General features: G+C 35.7%; 1 protein-coding gene and 1 long non-coding RNA gene across 2 annotated transcripts in view; both read left to right on the forward strand.

The window, feature by feature from the left end:
- LOC141332968 (uncharacterized) overlaps nucleotides 1-14,576 on the forward strand; it is a 385,799-nt gene that overhangs the window by 363,946 nt on the left and 7,277 nt on the right. The gene's annotated exons all lie outside the window — the stretch shown is intronic.
- On the forward strand, nucleotides 10,734-12,474 carry LOC141334083 (uncharacterized). The gene is made up of 4 exons (XR_012355467.1): nucleotides 10,734-11,057; nucleotides 11,147-11,198; nucleotides 11,612-11,705; nucleotides 12,199-12,474. It is a non-coding gene; the product is annotated as an uncharacterized lncRNA (long non-coding RNA).

A 14,576-nucleotide genomic window follows, 5' to 3' on the forward strand; every position in this document is an offset into this window, starting at 1 on the left:
CCCCCAGATAGGACTCCATAGTGAGGGAGGTCCACATATCAGCTGTGAGGCAGACAGATGGGATGTTCTTTACTTGTGCCATAGCCTTTTTCTTCTCTTCTCAGTATTTGTGTCTGACCATTATCTTCACAGTTTTCCATCATGTTGATAAGGGCGTCATCAAGCTCCTTCTTTCTTGCTAATAATACACAGTTCATTATTGTCAGAGTAATTCAAAGTAACCCCTTCAATATCAGCTATGTTTACCAATATGTTTACATAGGTAACATAAAATGTTATCTTTTTATAAACTTGCATTGGCAATAAAAAGTCTGCACACCCCTTGGAGTTTAGATGATAACAATATATTGTAGATGTAGACACAATTCAGTAGTGTTTGTTTAGAGTTAGCTTTTAATCCATAGTCTATATGTATACCATAATTATAATATAACAATCTAACCAGCTAATGGTTACTAAAATACATAGGTGCGCAAAGGACCCAAATTTCATAAACACAGGTTATTTTACACACAAAGGTGGATACAATATGTATACAGGTCAGTGTGAAAGACATGAATATGACAAACATGGAATGGGTTGACTTCTTCATATAGGCTAAACAATGGGTGTTCTAGCAAATGGCTTTGAAACTTTGGCTACGCTTTTAGGGATTTCTTTATACAATTATATTCAGTGTTATTATATTCCACCACATTAATAATTGGAAGAGAATATGAAAACTTCAAAAGGGTAACTTTTCTTGCATTTGTATTAGTTTATCACTAACTTATTTATTTTTTTCAGTTATTTGTGGATAGTATACAGTCTTTATTGCTCAAAAGAAATATTAATTATTAGAATTCATTTTACCTTTTCCAGTTGGTGCAGAATGGTGCTCTGTTGTAGGAGTCTCATTGGCCAGAGCATTGGAGCGCAGATGGCGAGGCATTTGATGATGTGTAATTGTAATAATATAAAGTTTGATCACATATTAAGCATGACCCTTTATTAGGAGTGTCCAGACTGAAGTGTTCCCACACTTGAGAACGGGGTCTCTTGCGTGCATTTTCCATATTGATATTAAACAAACAATGTGAGCTGAGGACGGTGTTCACAAGGAAGGTGTTTACAAGAAGCAAACAAGTTTGTAGTTGAGGAAGGACTTTTATTCTTTTTGGGACAGTGGTTGAGCCCGCAAGGTGTTTTAATTTACATTAATACAACAGACATTAGTAAAAAAAACATAGGCATGACAATTATGGATATAATTATAACATTGGAATAAATGGACAGCGGGTATGGGACAGCGCAATAGACGCGCTCTGAGTTCGCGCTCTGAGGTAACAAAGCTTAATTTCCACAGGTCACGTGACGGCCTCATTTCAAGCAATGCTCCGGAACAATCTTTCAAAGCACTAGCGTGTCGAAAACTGGGTGTCGAGCGACCTGACCCGAACATTTGCCTACCACATTTCCCGTCTACTTGCACTGCATTTATTGATGTCTTTTGTTGGGAGCGTCTGAATTTGTCGAATAAACTACATTGTGATTGAAACTTACCTTGCCTTGCATCTCCAGTTTGTGACAATTGTATTCTTTACGATATATTTTTTAAATGCTCTACCTGTTAAAGTGTTTTACTTGCCTCAGTCAGCCAGTTTGATAAATGCTATGAAAAGATCAGACTGCAGAGGCTGTGATGGGGCCTGCAAAAAAATGCCATAAAGTTTACAGTGATGGTGGAAAAAAATTTAGTCTTTAAATTTAGAATCTTGTGAAGTTAAGAACACCATTGTTTAGGGACATTCAGTTGAATATTTCATTCAAGTTTGTATATGAGGTGACTGAAACCAATCATATGTATGCAGAAAACACTGACTCATTTAAAAGAAAATGCATAATGGTAAAATTACAGGACAGTTCATTTGTCGTGCCCCTGCCAAATAATGTATAAAGGGTCTGAATGGTGTATACAGTAGAGCTGAACTGGGTAAGAATAACTGAATCTAGTTTTACCATCTGAAACATGCTCTTCATTAGAATAAAGAATTTAAAATGTGCTTTAAGTTAAATGCTTTGTTGTGCTATACAGAAATGTTAGACAAATCCTTTGCATACTGTAAGTGTATTTTAGATACTCAATGTAATCAAATGTATATTTTTGCACTTTTAAAAAGTATACATTTCAGAATTTAAGTATGAAAAAAGTACTCTTTCAATACAATTAAGTACACTTCTTTTTTCACAAGGGAAATTATGCGATATTTCAAACTTTTAACCCATGGGAGAAAATTCCCAATTCCATAAAAATAAAAGCCAACCCTACATACACTGGTCTCAAACTCAATTCCTGGAGGGCCACAGCTCTGCACATTTTTGCTCCAACCCTAATCAAACACACCTGATCCAGCTAATCAAGCTCTTCAGGATCACTAAAAACTCCAAGCAGGTGTGAGATGGAGCTGGTTGGAGCTAAACTCTGCAGAGCTGCGGCCCTCCAGGAATTGAGTTTGAGACCTCTGCCTACATACAAGACGAGCATAGCTTTAAAGGTGCCATAGAATGCATTTATACAATATTTTAAATTGTTCTCTGATATCTACATACTGTAGAAAGTATATGGCATAGGTCCATTTACAACCCTAGGATTTGTCCCTAGAATGAAATGCTCTGTTATTGCCTTATTTGGAAGCTTCATGAATATTAATGAGCTCTGCTCTGATTGGATGTTTCACAGAGCTGCTCTTCTCTATAGCTCGCGCATGGATAAAAATATATATTTAATTACGGAGCTCTAGCCGCTTTTAATATGCGGTTTGTCGAATCTGCCGTTTCGAATCGCCGACATTTAAGTCTCATTACTGTGATGCATGTGCTCTGTGTAAAGTTACAATGCAGAGGGAGTGCTTCTTACCACGCAAGTTCAGATGCTTGTCAGTGATTCTCCAGATCGGTAAATCATTCGCCATCATCAGGCAGTTATTTCTCCATCATTCACCATCATCAGCGCAGTCATCTCTCTCTTTATGTGGTAAGTGAAATCCTATGTATTGCAATGTAACAGGCTAGCGCTAACATTAAGCTAACCGTGTCCCTTCAGTGACTCACGTTGTTTTACTGATGTACTGACGTTACTGATGATTGGGCGATGCAAATGTTAGAGGTGTAACTATTAATGATCCCAGGAAAGTTTCGTAACAGTCGGTGTTATGTTGTGTCCCGGAAAGACCCATTGCTAATATTCTCTGGCATATTGTCCTTGTGCTCACTCCCAGCAATTTTGCAACAAAGGGTACTGGTAGAGACATGGCTATCAGTTCCTCAAAATGTACCTCTGATATAACAATTCTGTGTTGTGTGAACACTGTTGATTTGGTTGATCTCACCAATCACTTGTACAACGTCTCAGAGTCCATCCAAAACATCATGTGGAAAAGAGTCCTTGCTTGACAGTGCATTTAAAAAATCTCCTGGGAACAAGCAATCTCCAAAAAAATCTAAATCAACTGGTGGTCAGTGTTGGGCAGTAGCATCGCTACAAGAAGTGACGCTACTAGCTTAACTACATTTCTCAGTAGCGTGGTGGTAGCTTCGTTGTTTTCTGAATCAAATAGCTTTTCAGTAGCTAAGCTCTTTTTTTGATCAAGTAGCGCAGTAGCGTCAACAAAAAGCTATATATTTTTCTATACTTTAAGCTCAAATCGGATCACTGATCCTGGGTCAGTAAGCGAAGTCACTGCCACTAAACTTCGTGACGCCATTGGCTCCTCAAACTTAGTCAAACCATATTATTCCTCCTGCCTCTCAGTTTGAAGCATCTCAGTTTGTTTCCGGACTTAAGGTAAATAAAGAACTGTTGATTGAAACAGTACACGTTTTCTGTATTTATAATACAGCACTGTATTTATAAAAGCTAAAAAAAACTTGCATTCGAGGAGATGAGAAGAGTGTCTTAGTCTAGCATTTGTTGTTGAGACGACCAAATTGCTTATGTGAAGTGCTGAATCTTTATATTTTGGCTAAATGTAAAAAATAAATTAAAAAAAACTGAGCACCCACATAGCAACAGAAAACTGCATAATCTGCAATGCAGAAGTGTGAATGCGATATGCACGTAATGCCTCTATTGTAGCTGTATTGTATTTGAACTACTGGTGGGCGCCTTGATTTTAGCCTTTGAAGCAGTCTAGTGCTCTGGGAAGATCTCAAACTCAGAAGTACAAGATGGGGAGTGGTTGGGTGTGGGTTGTCAAATTCATGGCGAAATAAATGTTTTGGAACGTTCTTAGCAAAAAAACAAACAAACAAAAAAAACAAAAACGATCAGGTACCATATAGCGAAATAAGAATGAAACAGTGTTCTAGTCTAAACGAACTATAATAATCTAATATTCTTGACACTTCAAACTGCTTTGGACTTTGCAGTATCGAATTATGCGTTTACTATGACCAAAATGAGAAATAAGCTATTCAGCTGTTTGATCACGCCGATGTCCTATGCGCACACTATCACTGCAGCCTGTCCATTTGAAAAAATAAAACAAACAAAAGTTACACTAGTCAATTTAAATAGTGTGTATTACGTGCAGTTCAGCGAGACCACCGGTCATGGCATGCCGGGAGGGAGTCTCGCCAGGGGAGCAATTCAGTGTAGAACAGCCACTGCCCCTGATGGTGATTGGTTGGAACACTGTTTGTTTTCTGTGGAATGGTTGGTAGCACCGATTTGGTTTTTTGCATATCTCATAGCCTAGGCTGACCACAGAGATGCGTTTTTTTTTTTTTTACAGCCAATTTATGGGGCAGGCAGCGAGCGGATCGTGAAGAAAGGTCTGCTGTATGTGACACTTTATGTTTCAGCCTAGAATCGCTGATAAAGCCTTTAAGGCTAGTTTTCAGTCAACACACTCAGCTCGTCATGAGACACATTTTGTTCTAACAAGCTAAAATCATTACAGGATCATTCATATGTATATTTGCATCAGTAATGCATAAAAGTAAGGAAGATCAAATAAGATGAAGTATTGCATGAAAATTTGTGAGGGACAGCAAAGTTGCAACTACACAGCCACCTTCTTGGTGCTTTTGATACACAAAAAGCAATAGTTTTTTGGTTGGTCACACCACAGATTGTTACTGTGGCCGCAGAGCTTCTCCCTTGCTGACTAAGAACGCTCTAAATAAATAAATGTCATAGTAAATGAAATAAATAAATGTCGACATAATGCATAAACAAATACAAAGTAGTAAATGTTAAGAAAAAACTCGGAAAGAAACACTAGTGGACATAGATGTTGTCATATGAATATATATAAATAATATATGAATGAATATATGAAATATATATATGAAATAATGAATTAATACATTTGGGAAAATATAAAATATTACCAATTGTAAATTTTTGTAAAATAATATTTTTATAATTTCTTTATATACATTTTAATATGTATTTCTCCAAGAATAAACCTCTAAATACCATTGACATGTTTTATTGTTCATGTGTGTCACTGTAAATATCTATGCACTTTTTGGATTGTAGACACAGAAGCGCGTGAACAGGACTTTTATTTTGAGCGGGTGGTGTGACGGCATAAGGCTGCTCCGCGCTGCTGCATCAGTGTTTGCTTTCAGTTGAAGAAAGGTTTGTAGTCTTTATCATTTAAAGTGTTTAAATTCATACAACGCATTCAGCCTAGTTTATATGGTTTACTCGCGATTTTAAACTTTATAATTAGTGCGTGTAACATTGTAATATTGTATCTAATAATGACCGTTATTTTGTGAGTAAAGCGCATCCACAGATCAGTCTGATTTCTCTCTCTGTTAGTGATTCAGATCAGAAACACGAATTACAAACTCCGAGTCAATTGAGTCATTGATTCACAAAATGATTCACTGTTTCGAATCGCCGCTCGCTGAGAGACCTATGGAGCCAGAATGGTGACTTTAAAATTTGGCATCAAAGATTAAAACTGGCATTGAAAACAAAAGCAGAACTGAACAAGGAAACATTGGCATTGAAACATTTGTATTGAAACCAGTTGTATTGGCATTGAAACAAGTATTGGTACTGAAAAAAGAAAATAATTAAAATCTTACAATCTTATTCTTTCATTTTATTGGGATTTATTAGTATTTTTCAATGACAATCTTCAGATTTTTTCTTTATGTCACTCTTTTTCAGTGACAGATTTTTTTTTACAATGTCAGTTTTTTTTCACTGTCACGGATTTCAGTTTCAACTTTCTGTCACTGTTTTGGCGTGGAGAGGGGAGGGGTCTGAGGGGAGGGGTAAGTAGAGCGTAATTTGCATATAATTTGCATGTCGGCATACTGAAGAAGTAGACCTACGTCACTTTTACTGGAACCTGCCGTCAGCTCTGAAGCTTCTGGCGCACTCAAAAAAGTCAACTAGCCACTTATTTGATTTGCAAAAATACAAATATACAATATATAATATATACAATAACAAATATGTCTGATTAATACGATTATAACGAGTTTACTTCTGTTAAATGATTGATTCTTGTTAGTTGTGTATCAACAACTCTCTCTGATGAGTCACTGCGCATGCTCAGCACTGCGACGGTCACGGAATCACGTGGGTACAGACGGCTGAAGAAGAGGAGTTGTGTGAGCGCCAGCGGTTTGAACTGCTGCGTTTAAACGTTCTTCATCCTTGATATTGAGGGTAAGTACTTTATTGATATAATGTACCAGTTTGCACTTAGTAACATGGGATAATAAGTAATTACACACTGTAGCGATGTTTCAAAGTAGGCTTATGTAAATTTCGTTGTTTTTGTCGATACAAGTTTCACCTTAACGTTAATATATCCGCTACAATTTGTGCATTTCTGTCACAATTCAATGCTAACCACGCCTAACTATTAACTACATAACCTACGTTAAACCTGAAGTCTACCCCAACGTTGGGAGAGGAAAACTGGAGGAAAGAATGCACAGTCGAACACACTATGCACTCGTTTTTTTTCTGTTTGTACGTTAATGTATACTAATGCTATCTACCCAGCAAACACAAAACGTTTTTACAACTTTCCACAACGTTGTATTTTGGTTGCAATTAGGTAATGTTGTAGTACAACGTTTTAAAAACGTTTTTAAAACGTTTTTTAAAATAAAAAAATAACGTGACCAAAATAAAACGTTTTAGAAACGTTGTAAAAATACCAAACTGGAATGTTTTCTTTAGGTAGTCAAAAAAACGTAAATATCACGTTTGTCTACTACGAAAATAAAACCAGACCAAACTGCAACTTTCGAGGGACGTTTTATCCAGGTGTTAAAATAACGTAATATGCACGTTGGAATAAGACGTTTTAGAAACGTTGTAAAAATACCAAACTGGAACGTTTTCTTTAGGTAGTCAAAAAACCGTAAATATCACGTTTGTTTACTACGAAAATAAAACCAGACCAAACTGCAACTTTCGAGGGACGTTTTATCCAGGTGTTAAAATAACGTAATATGCACGTTGGAATAAGACGTTTTAAAAACGTTATGAAAATACCCAAATACCACCTTGCAAAAAACCTCTGTTTGTGTAAAAATATCAGTAAAATAAAAATAACAGCAATTCAGTGACTGAGTAATAGTAAAGACAAATCCCCACATATATATATATATATTTATATATATATATAATTATGACAGTAAATTACTACCGTGCCACAACTGTACGTTTGTTTTTAATGTGTTAAATAAAGACAGAAAGAAAGAAAGAAAGAAAGAAAGAAAGAAAGAAAGAAATATTCTAAAGCTATTCCATTTACAGTTTGATACCTACATTTGGCCTATCCACTTACACAAAAAGTCATCATGTTTCAGGAAATTTCTTCTATCATTCTGATAATTCAATCCATCTGTATGTAACGTTGTACTTCATGTATGTATTTATGTAAACGCTGCATTTTTAGGGGCCGTTCACATGTCGCGCCTAAAAACGCGTGGAAAACGCTAGACGCGCCGCTTTCTTCCTTGTCAACAAAGCGCTCGCTTGCGCTCCGGAAGCGTCTGCCGTTTCTAAGCAACCATCAGCTGCGCTCTAGCTCCAAGCTGCGGTGCGCTTGCTGCATTCTGAAAAGTTGAGATGTTTTTATCTCGATGCGACGCAGACGCGCCGAGGAGCCTGGAAAAAACGAGCGCGTCGCACCGCGTGCGCGTCGCGACCGCGTCGCTTCCATTATGCGCGCGTCTACATTTAAAATAACGAATTTGAGCGCGCAAAAGACGCTACATGTGAACGGGCATGCGCGTCGAACTTTTCAGTTGCATTCAAACTGGAGCGGTTAGTTACCATGGAAACAAGCAGCAACTCAGCCAACAAGCGGAGCAGATCTCCGCCTGTCACACTGTTTTAAGATAAGTTTTGTCCCTAAAATTACACAAATAATACATACAACTGTTTCTAACACTTTCTTACATGTAATAGACACGTTTCTGTTGAATACATGCTTTAAAGAAATGGTTTAGTGTCTTCTGAAAAAGTCCGTTAGCATCTCAACCGTTAGGCTAACGTAGAATAACTTAGCTATAGACTTTAGCGCTTATTTAATAAAGTTTTCGCTTTTAATCACATTTGTTGTTTAGATGACAGGTTTTTATAGTTTTGTAAATATTGCTGGCAATTTGTCAATGGATGAATGGAAGAAACGAACGTTATTTTTTATCGGTGAGGTCACTTAAGTTACACGAGCCTAAAAATTAGCTAAAACAATTTACAAACAAGTTTTGATCACGCTAAAAAAATATTGTATTTCAAGATAGTCAGATGTAACCTTAAGTTATTTATTAGTTATTTTAAGAAGGCTTTGACGTCCAAACATACTGTAAGTGACACTGTATGAGGATTACTAAAATTGCATTTTCATAATATTGTTCTCTTTTCTGCATTTCGCCTATATTCTAGTGTGTTTATTTCTAATAAACCTGACGTTGTATATTACATACTGTTGTCTCTGTGACAAATTGTTACATTCTTCATTGCTGATGGCAGTGCTGCAAAGTAGGAGCGGACCTCCTGTTGAAGAGCATCTCCAAAGTGCTATGAACCATCTGACTAGAAAGTAAAACCTAAAACATACATTACCGTTTATTAATTAAAAAAAATATATATATCAACTGAATATAAAATATTTTTTTTTAACCTGGTATGTGTATGTAATGAGAAAACAAGTTGATATATAAAAAAAAGTACTGAGCATTGTGAATATAAGAGACTTGTGTTATATTTATAACAATCATTGTTGATGTTTAAATTGTATTTCAGGGCAGTTTGTGAAGACAGATAAACAAGAGATGCTGTGTCAATCTGGACATAAGTCCAGATCCACCTTCCACACCAGACTTCTCATTTGGATTGTTCTCTACTATTTGTTCTCAGTATTTGGTGCATGCAGATATTACTCAGGAACATGAACACAAATATTGCAAATAGGGAATGTGCCTTATTTAGGATATGAATGTTAATTGCTCTTAAGCATTAAATTATTATTATTATTTTTACCTACTAATAAACCCACACCCTAAAACCTTTTTTTGCCGTATTGATTACCATTTGTGTCACCATAGTTAAAACTATGTTTTTGTAGCAAAACCATTGTTAATTTGTGGTTACCATAGATATAATTTGGTGGGTCACAGAATTCAGCAACCGAATGAATCAGCACTGAATGAATGTGTTTCTAACTAACTCATTAAGACAGTCTCTTGCTACCACCTACTGGCACAACAATGTAACCTGCAATGAAAGCACTGAAAAATTGCTAACATACGTTTTTCTAAATCAGGTATGCCAATTATTAAATATTATTTATTGAAAAATAATAACCATTATAAAACATTAAACACGTTCTAAATTCGATGTCATATACCTGTAATCTGTGTTAAAAGATACCTAAAAATATAAGCAATAGTTTTAGTGCAAACGATTAATAAGATTGCAATATGAGTGATTATTATAACTGCTATAAAATAATTTGTAACTAGTTGAAATTAAATACTTTACATTTTGCAAAAACAATTCTGCTTTTTTCTGTTAAAAATATATATGCCCTGAAATTTCTTGAACTTTGTTAATGTGCTCATATTCAAATTTGCCAGGCATTACATAATTTTCAAATGTTGTACTTTATTTGAAACCATTTTGTTATATGTTTATGCATTTGTCTTGTTTAGGTGTCATATCTTTATATTTTGTGAATAAATATGATGAGTGACAAAATTTGTGTGTAGTATCAGTTATTAGGCCTACATATCTTAATAGGATTATAAAATCTACGATGTCAGCAACGTTACAAGTAAGATGAAATGTAAAAAAGTGCTGGTATTAAGATCAATATTCAGATTTAATATGGCATTTTAAGTACCAGTTTGGACGTGGTAAGTACGTTTTTAAAACGTTCGAAAGAGACATACAGACGTGATAAAAACGTTATAAAAACGTTTTTACAATGTTGTGAAAAAACGTATTTATAACGTTTAAAAAACCCGACATTTGTCGTATTAAATACGTCGGAAAAAAACGTTATCACAACCTTTTCACAACGTGAAAAAAACGTTTTTACAACGTTGTTGTGTTTGCTGGGTATACGCTTTACTTTTACGTAACTTAAATTGTAAGTCTTAAATCCCCAATTGTAAGTCGCTTTGGATAAAAGCGTCTGCTAAATGAATAAATGTAAATGTAATGTAACTCTGTTGAATCAGTGTGCACTTCTCATCGCTCTTTTCTGTCTAGCTAACGTTAATAGAGCTGTTTTGGTTTGTTTTTCTTGAGTTCCGAAATGTTACATATTGCTACCCAGTTTATTGAATACAGTTTGCAAAAAATTGTCAAGTACAATCTATAATGCAGTCGACCATATATATTAAATGTCCTAACAAATTGCAATTAAAGTTATGATTGAATAGGTTTGCATGGTTTTATTCGGGAAATATAGTATATAACTTGTATACACTTTGTTTGTTTTGTTTTTCACAGCAGAAAAAAAAATACATCACAATGTATAGCTGTCCCCATTCTCTTCTGGTGTGAACCTCAGCTTTACATGGTAAGTCGTTTTTTTTTTTAACACTCACATACACTAATGTATAACTAACTATCCTTGAATACTGAACTTATCTTTTCTTTCTCTTTCAGTGACATGTACTGTATGTGGCAGTGCAGGAAGTGTTGCAAAGGAGAGTTTTAGGTACAAATTACTTAAGCATTATAAACTAAACATTGCTTTGGAAGCGGCAGTCATTATGTTTGTGTACAGTAGTCAACATTTGAAGTGGAATAAAACCTTTAATAAAATTTGGGTCACACTTTATATTAGGTGGCCTTCACTACTATGTACTTGCATTATAAAATAAGTACAATGTACTTATTGTGGTCATTGTATTGCAAAACACTTGCTTCTATTAAGGTGGGATATGGGTAAGGTTAGGGACAGGTTTGGTGTTAAGGTTGAAATTTTGCATGCACATTGAAGACATGGGCAGGACTTAAAACCCATGTGTATAGAGTTCACCTGTTACATTCTACACAGACAGTAACACGTTCAGTACTCTTAAGCTGTGCTGCCACTGAAGTTGATGTAATCTTGTCTCCTCCCTACAGGACGACACTGTACCATACCAGAGAAGCCTGTGTTATCAAGTCTCTGTGCATCTACTTGAATGAAGACCCTGAAAAACTAATCAAGGGGTATTTGGTGAGTCTTTGAGAAAATAATTTCAAAAGCCATTCTGTACTTGGGTCATGTTTTTCCCTGTTTGCTACAACAAAAATGTGACATGAGAGAACACTTAACTTTGTCAAATAATTGACCTGGACAGAAAACTATACTTGCATGTTTTTTTTTTTTTTCATTGGAGTGCTTTATATTCTATGGTGGTTATAATGTTTTAGCCGCCTAAGTAATTTTAAATATGGTTGGCAGATAAATTATAACTTTTTTTAATATAATGCACTGCAATAACACACCAGCACCCACTGTGACCTCAATAATAAACAGAAGAATTATCACTTTTCTGACAGTTTCAACTTAAAAACTGAGAAATTATAACCTCTGATTCACATCAGAGCTCCTGTATTGGATTTAAGTTTACTTTAAAGGTGTCATTAATAAAGTGGCCAGTAAGTGTATAAGCAATTCTTGTAATAATTATTTTTGTTTGTGATCTTTTATGTGTTTCGCCCCACAGGATTCAGACATCGAGTCAAAATGTACCATGGAGCAAACTGTAGCAGGAGTGTTTGTCATACTGAAGGAGGGAACACCTCCTAACAATGACCCACAGGACATTGGTCTCCTAACTGAAGGTGTGGAAGTCGGGCTTGTGCTGTTATTTGGACTGATATGCTGTTTGAATCCTGTTTTACAAACACTCAAATTGGAGACTTAAAGTGAAGAAAGCAGTTTAAACTTATTTGTATGTGTATGTTAAAACTGAATGAAAAAATAAAAATGTTAAATTGTTTGCATGTTTTATGTGGTTCTTCTGTAGATGTAATGTTTTGGTTCTTAGATCTTTCACTTAAAACAAATCTAATTGAAACAACAAGATGGGTATTAATGAAAGTACCAAAACTATACATGAACAAGACATTAACTAGTAGATGTAACAAGGCAGAATTTTGTTGAATTGAAGTGCTTTTACTGACATATTTGACTAACACCATTCATTTTGATTCAATTCGTTGGAAATAAGCTACACTGACATGGTAAAACAATGTTCAATCTACAAGTTTAAATGACATTCATATAACATATTCAAACCTTTCCAAGTTTATTAGATTGGTTTAGATGCATAATGGGTGCTACGATTAAATCATGTTCACTGAACAATTTATTTTTTTGAGTGGGTGGCGTGACGAAAATGTCTAGTTTACCGGGAACTTCCAAGCCACAAGTAAGTCTGTTTTTTTCTCTCTGCCATTTACATGTTTATTCACGTGCAACCTGGGCGGTTTTGTAAACTTTTAATGGCCGTTATGCTAAGTTACCTGCGTTGAAGCCGAACTAGCAGCTCAAAGAGGAGAGGCTCTCCGGTGTGCGTGCGCGCGCGTGCGGTTGGGGATGTCAGTAGCTTAACTTACACAGCCGAAGTCCTGCTGTTGATCATGTCAGTGTTAACGTTACAGGCCATGTTACTGTTAGCCGCTGTTGTGATGTATTCATACTTAGCGGCAACAACTACATACCGACAGACACCTAATGTTAACTTCTTCTTTTTTTTTTTTTTGTAAAACCGGACTTTTAGCCTTGTTCGGTGCATATGGTGCTTGTGGCGTGTGTTTATTTTTGACCCTGCATTAACCACAGGTTAAGTTAGCCAACACGGCTAATGTTAGTAACTTAAATGTTCCAGTCGACGGCGAAAAAAAACAGCATAACGGCCATTAAAAGTTTACAAAACCGCCCAGGTTGCACGTGAATAAACATGTAAATGGCAGAGAGAAAAAAAACAGACTTACTTGTGACTTGGAAGTTCCCGGTAAACTAGACATTTTCGTCACGCCACCATGCCAGAAGCTTCAGAGCTGACGGCAGGTTCCAGTAAAAGTGACGTAGGTCTACTTCTTCAGTATGCCGACATGCAAATTATATGCAAATTACGCTCTACTTACCCCTCCCCTCAGACCCCTCCCCTCTCCACGCCAAAACAGTGACAGAAAGTTGAAACTGAAATCCGTGACAGTGAAAAAAAACTGACATTGTAAAAAAAAATCTGTCACTGAAAAAGAGTGACATGAAGAAAAAATCTGAAGATTGTCATTGAAAAATACTAATAAATCCCAATAAAATGAAAGAATAAGATTGTAAGATTTTAATTATTTTCTTTTTTCAGTACCAATACTTGTTTCAATGCCAATACAACTGGTTTCAATACAAATGTTTCAATGCCAATGTTTCCTTGTTCAGTTCTGCTTTTGTTTTCAATGCCAGTTTTAATCTTTGATGCCAAATTTTAAAGTCACCATTCTGGCTCCATAATTATATAGCATCATGATATTGAATCGAATTGAATTATTGATATTATAATCGTAATTAAATCGAATTGTAAAACCAGTGACGATTCACACCCTTCAGTACAGTACGTGATACTCTGATGCCAAATGCTCTTAACGAGACAAAAGTCAGACTCGCCATAAAAGATGAAGTAAACAGTCATGCTGATGTAGACAAAGCTATCAAACAGTGGCAAAACTTGTAAAGAGCATTAGGAAAAGCACCTTAAATACTGAGGCGGCTGATAAACTGGTGTGTGTCTCAGTCCAGCATGAGTCACCAGATGAAGCAGTCAGCTGCTTCTTTACATGCTTCACTTTCAAATGATAAGCCATATGTGAGGTTGATGAATGATAGGCAAATGTTTTTATTTCCAGCCTGATATACTGGAATTAGGCCTTCCTTAAGGACCAGCTGTTAATGATCTTCCTATCTGTTGGTCACAGTCAAGTTTTTTTTAAATGATAATATCCAACAAAATCACTGCCTTTTGTTGTCTATTTGACTCAGCATGAGCAGAATTAGAGAAAAAAAATATATATAATTTTGCTTCTTTTGTTTAAAAATGAT

Source organism: Garra rufa, chromosome 4 (assembly GCF_049309525.1).
Source record: "Garra rufa chromosome 4, GarRuf1.0, whole genome shotgun sequence".
Classification (NCBI taxonomy): domain Eukaryota; kingdom Metazoa; phylum Chordata; class Actinopteri; order Cypriniformes; family Cyprinidae; genus Garra; species Garra rufa.